Consider the following 13429-nt stretch of genomic DNA (forward strand, 5'->3'; position numbering starts at 1 on the left):
GAGTAGATGTGTGCCGCCACTTGCTATGCAAGATAAGGCTTAAAAGTATTCACTCCCTAGGGAGGAAACTCTCACAAATGGTTGAGACACAAGAGTATTTTTACTTCAAAATGTTCAACCCTTTTACATGTCTAGGAGCACCCCTTATATAGAAGAGTTTAGGGGCCTCTAAGCAAATAAAATATACCTAAGGATGTCTCTACAAAAACCTAACTCTAGCTTCTAGAAACTAGGTCAAATAAGGTTACAAAAATGAGAGACAAAAGAGCCAACTATGGTGTGTGCAAGGCTAATTTCGTTCTAACACAAAAGGAGACAAAGAATGTGTCTCATATATCTCCAAAAAGTGGCCAAAGTGTGCCAAAAACAAAGGAGACCAAAGGTACATAGGTACATTTGTTTTATGCCTTTTACTTTATGCTTTATGCCTTTGCTTTACTCTCTCGTCCACATCATTTATGCTCCCCAATCACCATGCGCCACCTAGCATTGCTTTCTTACTCCTAATTAACCTACAAAGCAAATAAACATAGATTAAGATGTTGGCTTAAGTCATGTCAACTATAATCAACAAGTCAAACCTAGTCAAAGGTCAGCAAGTCAACTAAAGTTGATTCAACTAAGTCAACTTAGGGAATCAAAAATAAAAAACACAAATGAAAGAGATGAAGGATTAGTGAACTTCCTTTCTAAACATGCTTAGTCTTCTTAAGCATGTGCCTCCATCCTCTGTTGGGGTCAATCTTTCATCACCTTGTGATATACTTGTGATGGAATCACACAAAGAATCTTTCATTCAGTATTAACTATTAAATCTTTCTTGGTTTTGCAGTTTTGATCCTATGACAAGCTGGTTGATCACATGATGTACGGTGACCTCGCCATAAGTGTTGTGGTTGAAACTACAGATCTTCTAATTTTTCCTTCTGCATTACTCCCTATCCAATGCCGAAGTGAGTCATATTTATATTTCATGGAACTCTTTTCAGTGGCACTGTCCAAATTTATTGTTCATAAAACAAAATTTTATAGTGATTCTATTGAATTTCTTGTTTTACAGGATTTCAAGAAAAGTACTACTTGTGGGGGGGTCTTTAGAGCAAAAAAAAACTTTACACAACATGACTTAACTGTGGACTAACCACAAGGGAGTATTTTGTTATGGGCAAGGAATGAATGGTGTGGAAATGGAATTGGGGTAAGTGTTACAGTAGATCAATATGCTTTTTATGTTGTAGTAGACATATAGTTCAAGACAATGGCGGATCTTGACCAACATTGTTGGGGGAGTCCAAATAATACATCCAAAATTTATACATTTCATTATTGTCACTAATACAATAAAAATGAATACATAACTTAGTATAACGATAACTAAAAAAGAAATCACAAATATCTAAAAGATTGTCCTTCGTTCCTTCAGATCCCTTAACTCATCAATAATTGAATCAGAACTAAAATTTTCAACTATTTCTTTTTCAATATAAATAATCATATTGTCGACAAGAAATTCATCTTCCATTTTATTCTGCAATCTTGTTTTGATAATCTTCATTGCAGAAAATGATCTTTCCGTTGTAGTTGTAGAGATAGGAAAAGTTAAACTAAGATGAATTAAACGATCAATCAAGTAGAATGTCCTTGACTTTCCTGTTCTCGCCAAAGATTGACATAATTCAAGCATGGTTGATAAATTCTTCAAATTTGGATGGTTAGGAGCATCAATAATAAAATGTTGAAGTTGAAATTTTAAACTAATCTTCTCTTGCTCACTAAAATCTAAAGGATAATATTTGTTCACAAGAGTGCATATATCCTTAATGTTAAAAGCTTTATAAGCATCCTTAGGAACTAAAGCATTGCTTAGAGTTAAAAGTTCCATTGTTTGCTCACTAAACTTGTCATTTAATTCTTGCAACTGCTTGTCCACTCTAACAAGAAATATATTCACCCTAAAATGATGTTCCATAGTGACATGATCTTTTTGATGTCGAGAATAACCATGACTTGCAACATAAGTAGAATTAAAATCAGGAATATCAATGTCATGTTGTTCACAAAAGAATACCACACCTTTCAATAGATTTTGCCAACCATCCTCCCTCAACTTTTGAATCAAAATTTTAGTAAAACAAATCAAATGCAAAGCATTCAGTATATCTTGAGATTCTTTCTGCAAAGCTTGGCAAAGACCGTCAGTAATTCCCATAATGTCTTTCATCATGTGTAAAATTAATATGAACTCAAATGAAGATAACATATTCAATGCAGCATCAACATCACCCCTTTGAGAATAAGTTGATCCATCAACAATAATTTTTTGAAGAACCAGACAAGATGAATTATATATCTTCATCATACTACAAATGGAATAAAAATGCGAGCTCCAACGAGTATCACCAACTCGTTTTAAAGTGCCAATTTGATTTTTTCCTTTATCAGTTTCAAGTTCACCCATTTCTAACAATAGAGTTATTCCATCTAATTCAATAGCTTGTAACTCATCATGACGTTTACTAGAGGAACACACAACATTTATAATAAAAGCCAAATTTGAAAAAAAATGATGAACTGGAAAGACCTCTCTTGAAGCAGCCACCAAAGCAAGTTGTAGTCTGTGAGCAAAACAATGCACATAATAAGCATAAGGATTATCATTGAGAAATAATGCTTTTAACCCATTTCATTCTCCCCTCATATTACTAGCACCATCATACCCTTGACCGCGGATATTGGAAACATCAAGATTATGCCTAGAGATAATGACACTCAATTCTTTTTTTAGAGTGGCAGTTGTTGTATCCTTAACATGCACAATATCAAAAAATTGTTCTTTTATATTACCATCCTTATCTACGAATCTCAAAAGAATAGCCATTTGCTCTCTTTTAGATTCATCACGTGGTTCATCAACAATTATGCAAAATTTAGAATCTCCAATTTCTTCTCGAATGTGACTTCTTACTTTTCTAGAGAAAATGTGCAAGATTTCTTTCTGAATATGATGAGAAGTATACTTCGCATTATACGAAGCATTTTCTAACACAACTTGTGCCACTTTATCATTATATGATGCTAGAAGTTTAATCATTTCAAGAAAGTTACCTCTATTACTTGACTCTGGTGTTTCCTCGTGGCCTCTAAATGCACAAGCTTGAAATGCTAGCCAACGAATTTGAGTCGTAAACGATTCTTGCAGACTTGTTCTGAACTTTGAATATTTATAATGTTATTAATGTGCAAAGATTGATTCAACAAGTCTTCACAAGCTTTCATTGCATTGTTATGCGGTGAGCAAGGACTATCTCCAATGTGGTTGAGAACTGCACATCTTTTTCCTGCATTAACCTTTCTCCATGATCTAAAACCTTGTTTAGTAAACACATCTGACCTAAAATGACCATCTGGCTTTGAACTAAATAGATAACATGCCAAACAATAAGCTTCATCATTAGTCAGGGAATACTCTAGCCAAGAAGGAAACATTTTAAACCAACTAGATTGAAATCTCCTTGGATGTTTTTCCTTAGCATAACGATAATTTTCAGGTTGCATTTGATATGGACCCCATTTTAAATAAGCTCTTCGAATCTCATTCTTTGACTCATTGGATATTCCCATATTTGAAGACGTTTTTTCTAGATCACGTTCCAAAGAATTAATATGAAACTCCTCACCTATAATTTTTTGAAACTTAAAAGGGGGCTCCTCTGATTGAACAATTGGAACATTAGTATCATGCTTTAGAATATCTGGAAGAGTTGAATTTGTCCTGTTTTCATCTTCACGGGTAGCTTCCCTCTTATCACTTTTAAAAAATGAATCTATTCTTTTATTCTTCATCAATATACCTATTTTAAAAAAAAATAATACTAAAAAATTATTTATCATAATCTAATAAAAAATTGAGAGACATAAATACCAAAAGAAAATTCGGTGATAATCAAACCACACTTAAAATTCAATTATAAAAAACACACAGTACAATCATTTTTTCTTCTATGTTGATAAAATAAAAAACTAATATAAAAGAGGCTCATTAAATAAACTATTAAACTAATATTTCACTATCAAGTGAGACAAAAGAGAATTACCTTCTTTATTTCTTTAGGATGGAAGAGAACAGTTTAGAGATGAAAGCAAAAATAATTGATCTTTTTTCTCTTCAGAAACATATAAAAGAGGCTCATTAAATAAATTATTGAACTAATATTTCACTATCAAGTGAGATGAAAGAATTACCTTCTTCTTTTCTTCCTCGAGGATGGAAGAGAATAAAGGAGAAATAAGAGAAAAAATAATAGATCTTTTTCTTTTCAAAAACAAAAGAAAACATATGAGAATGAAATGTGAGAACAATTTATGAAGAACACAACCTATAATGAAAACAAATAACAAAAAATATCTTGATAAATCTTTTTAATCTTTATTCTTTATTACATTTGATTTTATATTTTATTATTTATTAGTATTAATTATTATGTTTATAAAAGAAATAAAATATTTGATTTAATATTTATAACAAAATAAAAATAAAAATACCTAATATCTATAATTAAAAAAATAAAAATATATATTGTAAAAAAATTTAAAAAATTTTTGGGGGGCCAAGGCCCCCCTGCCACCATAATCCACTGCTGCCTATGTTGTGTTGTTTTGGTGTTAAGGTTTTGAGTCAAACTTATTGCAAAGGAGATAACTATGTCTTGGAATGATCATAAACAGCCTATTGTGAAGAAGAAATTTTCTCTTGTTGAATCTAGTGGAAAGGTTGTTTTGTAAGGGTGTATTGGACATCCATTCTTTTGCAAATTTATTTTATGTTATATATAGATTGTTAGATCTATCTTGGTGGGAGATGACCCTACGATACAATTGTATACATATATTCTTTGTAATATTTTGGGTCTATATAGATGATAAGATGCATCTCATTTGTGTTTTGTCATATACGGGATTTGGGTGTTGCTTGAGGGTTTGTATGTTGAAAAGGAGATTTAGTATTATAGGTTCATTTTTTATCTCCTCTGTTTCTTTAGTTTTGTACATGGGTTGAGGCATCTGTAATGTCTCACTCTTTTACTTATATATTAGTTATTGCTGATAAAAAAAACCATCCAAGGTTTCAAAGATAATAGTGTTAGCTATTGAACCTTCACCTTTTTTATATTTGAATCCCAATATAGTTAATCTAATTTTCTGAGGCAAACAAATCAAAGGTTGGTTTTACTTGAGGTATAGGAGTTTCAAGAATGCTGAAAGAGTTGTTCATAAATCAAAGTGGACTTTGATGTCGTTTCATAAATTGTTCTGATCAACGTGTACTTTCTTATTGGCTTTACTAAATCAATATAACTTTATTTTCGGCAAGCCATGCCAATAGTCAGAAATGTTAGGATGGTCGAGTGGTCTAAGGTGCCAGACTCAAGTTCTGGTCTTCGAAAGAGGGAATGGGTTCAAATCCCATTTCTGACAGTTTTGTTATTTGTTTACTTTAAATTTCAGTTGCTCATAATACTTTGTTTTCTTTTTTATACTCTTTTTAATTTATAAAATATTATTTACTTAAAAATGTTCTCTCAGTTGAAGAAGTAGAAGCCCCATTTTCAGTCATGCATGGACTCTCATGTAGTATGGTGTGCATGCAAGGGATTTAATAAATACAGTAGAGAAAACATATTTGTCTGCATGAAAATGAAAGATAATTGTTCATTCCTAGTGTGCCATGCCAGTTGTATACATAGTAAATTGTTTCATCATTAGTTTTATGTGAGTCTTCCAATTAATGCATGAGAGAATCCATAGGAAGATTGTAACATCCCTAAGGAATATTACTTAAAATAAATAAATAAAAGAAATAATTTAAAACTAAAGTCATCTAGATCATAATACCAGCGCGGGAGAATTTAATTTTTTTATTACAAAGCACGCGCCAATACTCATAACATAACATTAAATTGTTATAAGTTTCCAAAACTTATGTCCATAATAACGTATAGCAAATACACAAGAGAATATTCCTAGCGCTAGTCCCCATAGCTATCCCTCACTCCGTCAGCTGGTCATCCTCAGCTCCACCTGTTTCAACACCTGCTCCCGTGTAATGAATCACACGATCATCGCCAAACACAAACACACAAAAAGAGAAAGGGTGAGCTGAGAAAATAAAATAACATATATTTAACATGCAAAATAAAGCATACCCCAATCTTATTCACAATACATAGTTCTTGGCCAAGACCTTAACCCCAAGGCTTTATAGCCTTCAAATCACACAACCGGTTAGCCTTGGACTCGGGAACATGATGCTCGCACGAACCTGCCCGCTCGTGGTCCGACCTCTACGAACCTCCCCGCTCGTAGTCCTACTCTACGGACCTGCCCGCCCGTAGTCCAACACATGTGATCCACCAGCCCCGTACCTCCCCGCACGTGGCATCTCTCAGACGTGAGCACGGAACATACGAACCTACCTCGCTCGTATCCCCACGTGAGAGTAACAAGATATGAACCTCCCCGCTCATATCATCACATGTTAATCACCATCCATGAACCTCCCCGCTCATGGTACAGCATCTTCCGATCCAAGCAAGGTATCTTTATTAGTTAAAACAACACACACAACTTACAACCTGTCACGTAAATGCCTAGCGCGTCAACTAGTGCCGCCTGGCGAAACAAGTTCAGGCCGCCTAGCGGTTCACGTCCCACCGCCAGGCGCCAGCGCCCTTCCAGCGCTACTGAATTCCACACACTGCCTGGCGGAGCACTCCCTTGCCGCCAGGTGCCCCGCAGTACAGGGACCTCTACAGTGATTTCTATCGCCTAGCGGTATCAGCAGACCGCCAGGTGCCATACCAGTAACTCCCTGCTACTGATTTTGGCACTCAATATGACTAATCATGCAATTCCCGAATACCCTAGAATGTACCGTACAACTGTTCTTCAGTATTTATGAATTCTCTATCAAATATCACAGTTTAGAAACATTATCAAGTCTACTCTCATCATGCTTAACTCACGCTGCACTACCATGCCTTTCATTGCATACAATATTGTCTAATCACACAACTTACCTTTAAGCTTACGAGGCATCAACCACTTAAAATCTATAATCCAATTCCCAAGGGTATTTAACAACATTTATGCGGAATTCTAAACTTTTGAATCCTAATCCATTAACTGATATTATCCAATCTCTTTCTTTACTTAGCTCAACTCTCAACAACCCATCACATAATCCTCCCATCAATTTCTTCCCATTACCATACATACTTACCCAAATATGTTACTTCTTACTATGCCCATCTTTAAGCCCCAATATCACTTGTAACTCTTCCCACACGACCACACAAGCACAACACAGATTACGCCATTGTTCCCGTCATTGCCTGGCGACAAGCTAGGCGCCGCCAGGCGGTGTATCAGAACCCAGAAATCTCCAGGTTTCTGTACCCGAGTCATGCCAAGTGCTCCAGAATTCAAGCCATACCATGTAGACATTTTACGCAATAACACACACCTAGTTTACTGTTCCCATTTCCTTTAACATAATCCCCTTAAGTTCATTCACCATGAATCCTAACAACTCAATTCGAGTTTTTTACCCATTCCGATAATCCAACTTTGTCCATGTCAAATTATAAAAGGTATTCTCAAACACCATCAGACTCCAATTCAACCCATTTCATAATTTCAACGAATAAAATCACAATCAGAAACCCCCCACGCCCCTGTTCAACTCGCAAACACAGAAACGCAACACTGTTACGTCGCCTGGCGGATATTCATCCCTGCCAGGCGGTTTAAGCAAACAGACAACAAAACCATGCATAACTGCACGAACCGCCTGGCGGCACATGCATGCCCGCCAGGCGGTTTCTGGGCTGAACCCAGAAACGTGAAAAGTTGTACATAACAAGCAGAGAATTCAACACATATGATCGTACAAGGCACGAAATGATGTACACAATTAATAGCATGCGAAAAACAACTCCCCTTACCTGGAATTTCTTGCTAAACCACAAATTCTTGATGTATCTCCAATCCAAAAAGCTTCCTTAACCCTCTCTTGCACGTCCACAATGTTTTCCAGCCACTCCACCCTCTTACAATCAGTTTTCCCTTCTGAAAACCCAGTATTCGACCCTTACACCCACCGTGGTACTCTTTGCCTCTCCAACTAGCCTTTTCTCTCTCACTTATTACCCAAATTAAAGATGCTCAATGCTAAAACGAAAATACCTTAAGTATCCTTACTAATGACTACTCATGAACCACTATTGAATGGTTTCTTACCCATTAGACTGCCTTCATAATATGCAGCTAGGGTTTCTACGTCCCTTCAATACCATGCAACCCAAAATTGCCAAAAAGAAAAATTAGTTTTGTTCTTAGCAAGGATTGAACCCACAACCAATCAATTAACAATTTAAGTACATAACCACTTAACCAATCCATATTTCATGATAACTCCTACAATTTTAGGAGTTTATCATTACACTACGCATTCAATATATAAACACACAAAAACACATAATTTAGATAACATCCAAGTGGCACACATAGGACTCAAACCTAAGTCCTCACACACCATAAAGTACTCCCAATCACATGAGCTAGCACTTTTCCACATCATAGCTTCTCACATTTATTGCTTTAAATGTTCTCATTACCCGTCTTAATTAAATAATTAATTAAATAACTATTAAATTTTCCCGGATCTTACAAAGATTGTTAGAATATGAATCAAAACAGATCAATTTAAAAAGAGAAATAAACCTAACAATATTTAAGTAGTTCTGAATATCCCAAAACAATAGAATGTGGAAGCGTACCTGATCATTACGAACAACCTATGATGCATCGATACTTCAATCTAGATCACCTATCCGTATCTGACACATATTTGTATCAATACTTTAGGATATTTTACCAATGCATATCAATGAAGTATCTAATCTATTAAACACTAATACTTTTATGATATATATGATTTTAATTTGGATTAACAGAATAACAATAATATATTTATCATATTTTTTTAGAATAATTATACACTTTTCAAGTTGCATATATTACATATGATATCCTATTATCTTCAAAATAAATGTATCGACGTTTCGAATACGTGTCGTATTGGATACATGTATCGTATCCGTGCATCATAGGGAACAACAAATAAAAATGGTATCTGATATTCCAATTGTAGAGCACCTGAAGGTTCCCTCTTAACTTCCCTTTTAATGGGGAGGAAGAGAAATGTACAAGAATAGTACGTATTGTGCTCACAAATGGGGACCACAACCTTATATGTAACTTTTATCAATTACTCACTTAAATTTCAATATTTGTAATTTGTCCTCTTCAACAAATTAGAATATTGCTGGTATTTTCACATTTAATATATTATGACATATTTATGCTCTTAATCATAGATTTAATTTTTTTTATCACTTTAATACTTTGACTAATAATAATATAATGGCCCTAACATATTTAATTATTCATTATATATATATATATATATCCTTATAAATGTGTTAGACTTTATAAGCTCAAATTTGTCATTAGACGCTTAAATTTGATTACATTTGAATATAAACCCCAAACAGTTTTAGTTGCATTAATTGCAGCTAAACCTCACAATGATCATTAATGCTGACAGAACCAAGTACATTGGCTTATCATGACATGTGTAGCATGAAAATTATGTGAAGGTGACCTACACACATCTATTTTCAAGTGGTCCTTACTTTATCTCAATGAGATAAATATAATAACCTTAATATACAAATTGTAATTTCTTAATAATATTTAAAGTATTTCCAAAGACAATGCATTTATACATAAAACCAAATATAAAACTCAAAAACACGTAAAAGTGACTAACTCCCATTAAACCAACGATTCCTTAAAATGTAAAACATTCATATAAGCAACATGTTCATAAAAAACCTTGGTGGAAGTCCCCTAGTAAGAGGATTTGTCATCATGGAATTTGTCCCTTATTGTTCTATTGGTAAATGTTTTACCGACAAATTTATTATCATCGGTAAATTTTCTTGGTAATTAAAGAATTTCTTGTAGAGACTAAGAAATTTTTTTAATCTCTCTTTGTTTGTAATGATCACTTTTGTGGAATGAGCAAAAGATAGTGTAGAAGTTGATGCATCTCTGGATGATGAAGAACCTGAGTTTAAGTTCATAAGATAACATTTCCTTTTGTCATGTTTAATTTTGGGATAATTCTATGTTTTGAAAGTTTCGATGTATATATTATGTTAATATGATTATTTTCTTTTTAGATAATTGTACAAATATATTATATATCGAGAGATGGTGGTGGTGGTGCTGATTTTTTAAAGTAGGATATTATTTTTCTTTAAGTATCGACAAAATGTTAAAATACATAATTTAATTAATTATAATTTATATTAAATAAATAATATTTTATCTATCGAAAATATTGAGTGATCACTTACTATATTAAATATATTTTATAATATAATACTTTCTTTGGTGGCTAAATCGGTGACTAAAGTATTAGATTCTGGATAATAATTTAGCGACTGAAAATATTTGGTGGCTAATTATCATATTAAATATATTTTATAAAATAATATTTCTTTCGGTTGCTAAATCAGGGACTAAAACATTACATATTAAATATTGTTTTAGCGACCAAGAATATTCGGTGGGTATTAGCATATTAAATATATTTTACAAAAATAAAATGTATTTTGATCGCTAAATCAGTGGCTAAAATATTAGATATTAAATAATATTTTAGCCACCAAAAATATGCAGTGACTAATTACCATATTAAATATATTTTACAAAGAAAATTTATTTCGGTCGCTAGATCGGTGACTAAAACATTACATATTAAATAATGTTAAGCGACCAAAAATATTCGGTGACTAATTACCATATTAAATATATTTTGCAAAATAAGATTTATTTTGATCACTAAATTGGTGGTTAAAACATAATATTTAGAGACTAAAAGTTTTCGATGACTATTTCAGTCGCTTTAGTAATGAATACTATTGTACATGTATTCAGTCGCTAGATTAGTGGCTATTTGTGACTACTATGAATCGATGGCTACTTTAGTCACAATTTGCAACTAAATCATTTTAGTGACTAATATCGGTTGCTAAATTGCATTTTTCTAGTAATCTTTTGTCTTTATTTTATATATATATATATATATATATATATATATATATATATATATATATATATATATATATATATATTTCACTGTTATATGGGATATTACAAAATTAATTGTGTTATTGAAATAAAATAAGATTAAAGTGTTATATTGTAATTTATTGTAAAAAAGTGAAATTAAAGTAATTTAAAAACATATTTATTATTTATTTAAAAAACTTATACTAATAAAACATTTCTTCTTAATACCAACCCAATATTATTTATAAAGAAATAGAAAACATTTTTTTATAAATTGTTTTTACGATCTCAAATGTTTCTCATTATAAATTATTATCACAAGTTACAAATAGGTAAATATTAGATTAAACTAAATAACCTAATAATAATAATATCACTATTATTATTAAATTATTATTATTATTATTAAATTACAATTTCTAACGCCCCATTTAATTTAATAAACGAAATTAAAGGAAGCATCACACTAAACTAATATCTTAGCGCAGTCTCAGAATTTAAACACCACTCCTTACAATCCAAGGCACACCATGATGCTAAAAAAGAAACAAGTTATACAGTTTACTGGAATCATATAGAAATCTAAAGACAAACAAGTACATGGGTCATAGCCCTAAAGAAAGCCTAAGAAGAACATGAAGTCCAGCCCAAGTAGACTATGCAGCGGAGTCTCTCTCCTGTTGACCACGAGTAACTCTCGCATCTGCTCCCATGAATAAATTGATGATCATCGCAAAGGTAGAAGAACAACATACAAGCAATTCAAACAAGCAAAGGGTAAGTTAAAGTCAAAAAGATTTTCATCATGCAATCAGATATACTTTCACAGTTCAATATACACACATCTTCCAAGCATGTTATGACCTTCCAATCAATACACTAAGACTCAAATCGACTCATCTGGATATGTATAATTAGGTCGGATTCAGCGGATGCTTGCGCTTGTGGTCGATATCTCTGCTGACCCCCGAGTTGCTCACTCCCGAGCTAAGTGTTACAAGTGTTATAATATATCCAAACCTCCACACACAAGGTTAGCCCTTAATGAGTTTCAGGCCTCCTGCTACCCACACCACAAGAGTCAGTCCGCTCTAAGTGAGACTAACTGACTCCTTAGAGTGTCAAGATGCAACCTTACCTTGAATCCTTACCCAATTATATAGATTGGACACCATCATGAATTCTCACTACCAGGGGTCATGGAAATACGTCCCGACCACTGAAGCACGACCCTGAAATCTCACCTAGAGATTTCAAGGAAATTACGCACTGACCACAGACCAAACATATACATACAACCAAGCAATATTTATCATGCGGGTATATATATATATATATATATATATATATATATATATATATATATATATATATATATATATATATATATATTACATCGACCTTTATAACCAATCCCTTTCATGTTCCAAATCAAACTCATACCAACTCATCATACTCCATCCATGAATATAGAATTTCAACTCATCTCACTACCATGCCTTTTTCATAACCAACCATTTCATGTTCATTACATGCCAAGTATTATTCAAGTTCATCATTCACAACTCACACACCCTCCCACTCATGCATATTCATTCCCCTCATGCCATTATATAATAATCTAATCAAACAAGAGCCAAACATCCAAGAACAGGAAAAACGCCAAACCAGAACGTACTCTCGCCCAGCTCCTCGCTCAGGCTGAAGGGTCTCGCTTAGGCTGAAGGGTCTCGCTCAGGCGAGCCCCCTTCGCCCAGGCGAAAGCTCGACATACAAGTATAGTGACTTTTGCGCATTCTCGCTTAGGCAAGACCCTCCTCGCTTGAGCGAGACGCTCACTCGCTCAAAAATAGAACTAGTCGCCTGAGCAACCATTCACGTGGAAAAACCTAGGCGAGCCTCTATTAATCTCGCCTAAGCGAGGCAGGCTCGCTTGGGCGAGAAGACCAGTGCTCACCACTATTCTCTCGAGTAACAGCCACCCACACACATCCAAACAGTTCAAACAGGCATTTTCAACGAATTATATTCTCACACAGGCCATCCAATCATCATATACTCATCAAATAAGCAGATTCTACCAAAAATATAGTAAGTTCTAGCTTCCCTAACCTGGAAAGGGTTAGCCACACAACTCCGACACTAAAGCGAATGAGTACGAGCACTCCCGGAGCAGATTTAAGATCTGAGGAACCCTAACATATATGAGGCACGAGATTAATTACAC

General features: G+C 33.7%; 1 pseudogene; it reads right to left on the bottom strand.

Moving 5' to 3' along the window:
• Positions 1–1396: 1396 nt before the first annotated feature.
• On the bottom strand, positions 1397–7503 carry LOC114180610 (annotated as a pseudogene).
• Between the last annotated feature and the right edge of the window lie 5926 nt (positions 7504–13429).

The sequence above is a fragment of the Vigna unguiculata genome, chromosome 4, assembly GCF_004118075.2.
Source record: "Vigna unguiculata cultivar IT97K-499-35 chromosome 4, ASM411807v1, whole genome shotgun sequence".
In the NCBI taxonomy this organism is placed as follows: Eukaryota; Viridiplantae; Streptophyta; class Magnoliopsida; order Fabales; family Fabaceae; genus Vigna; species Vigna unguiculata.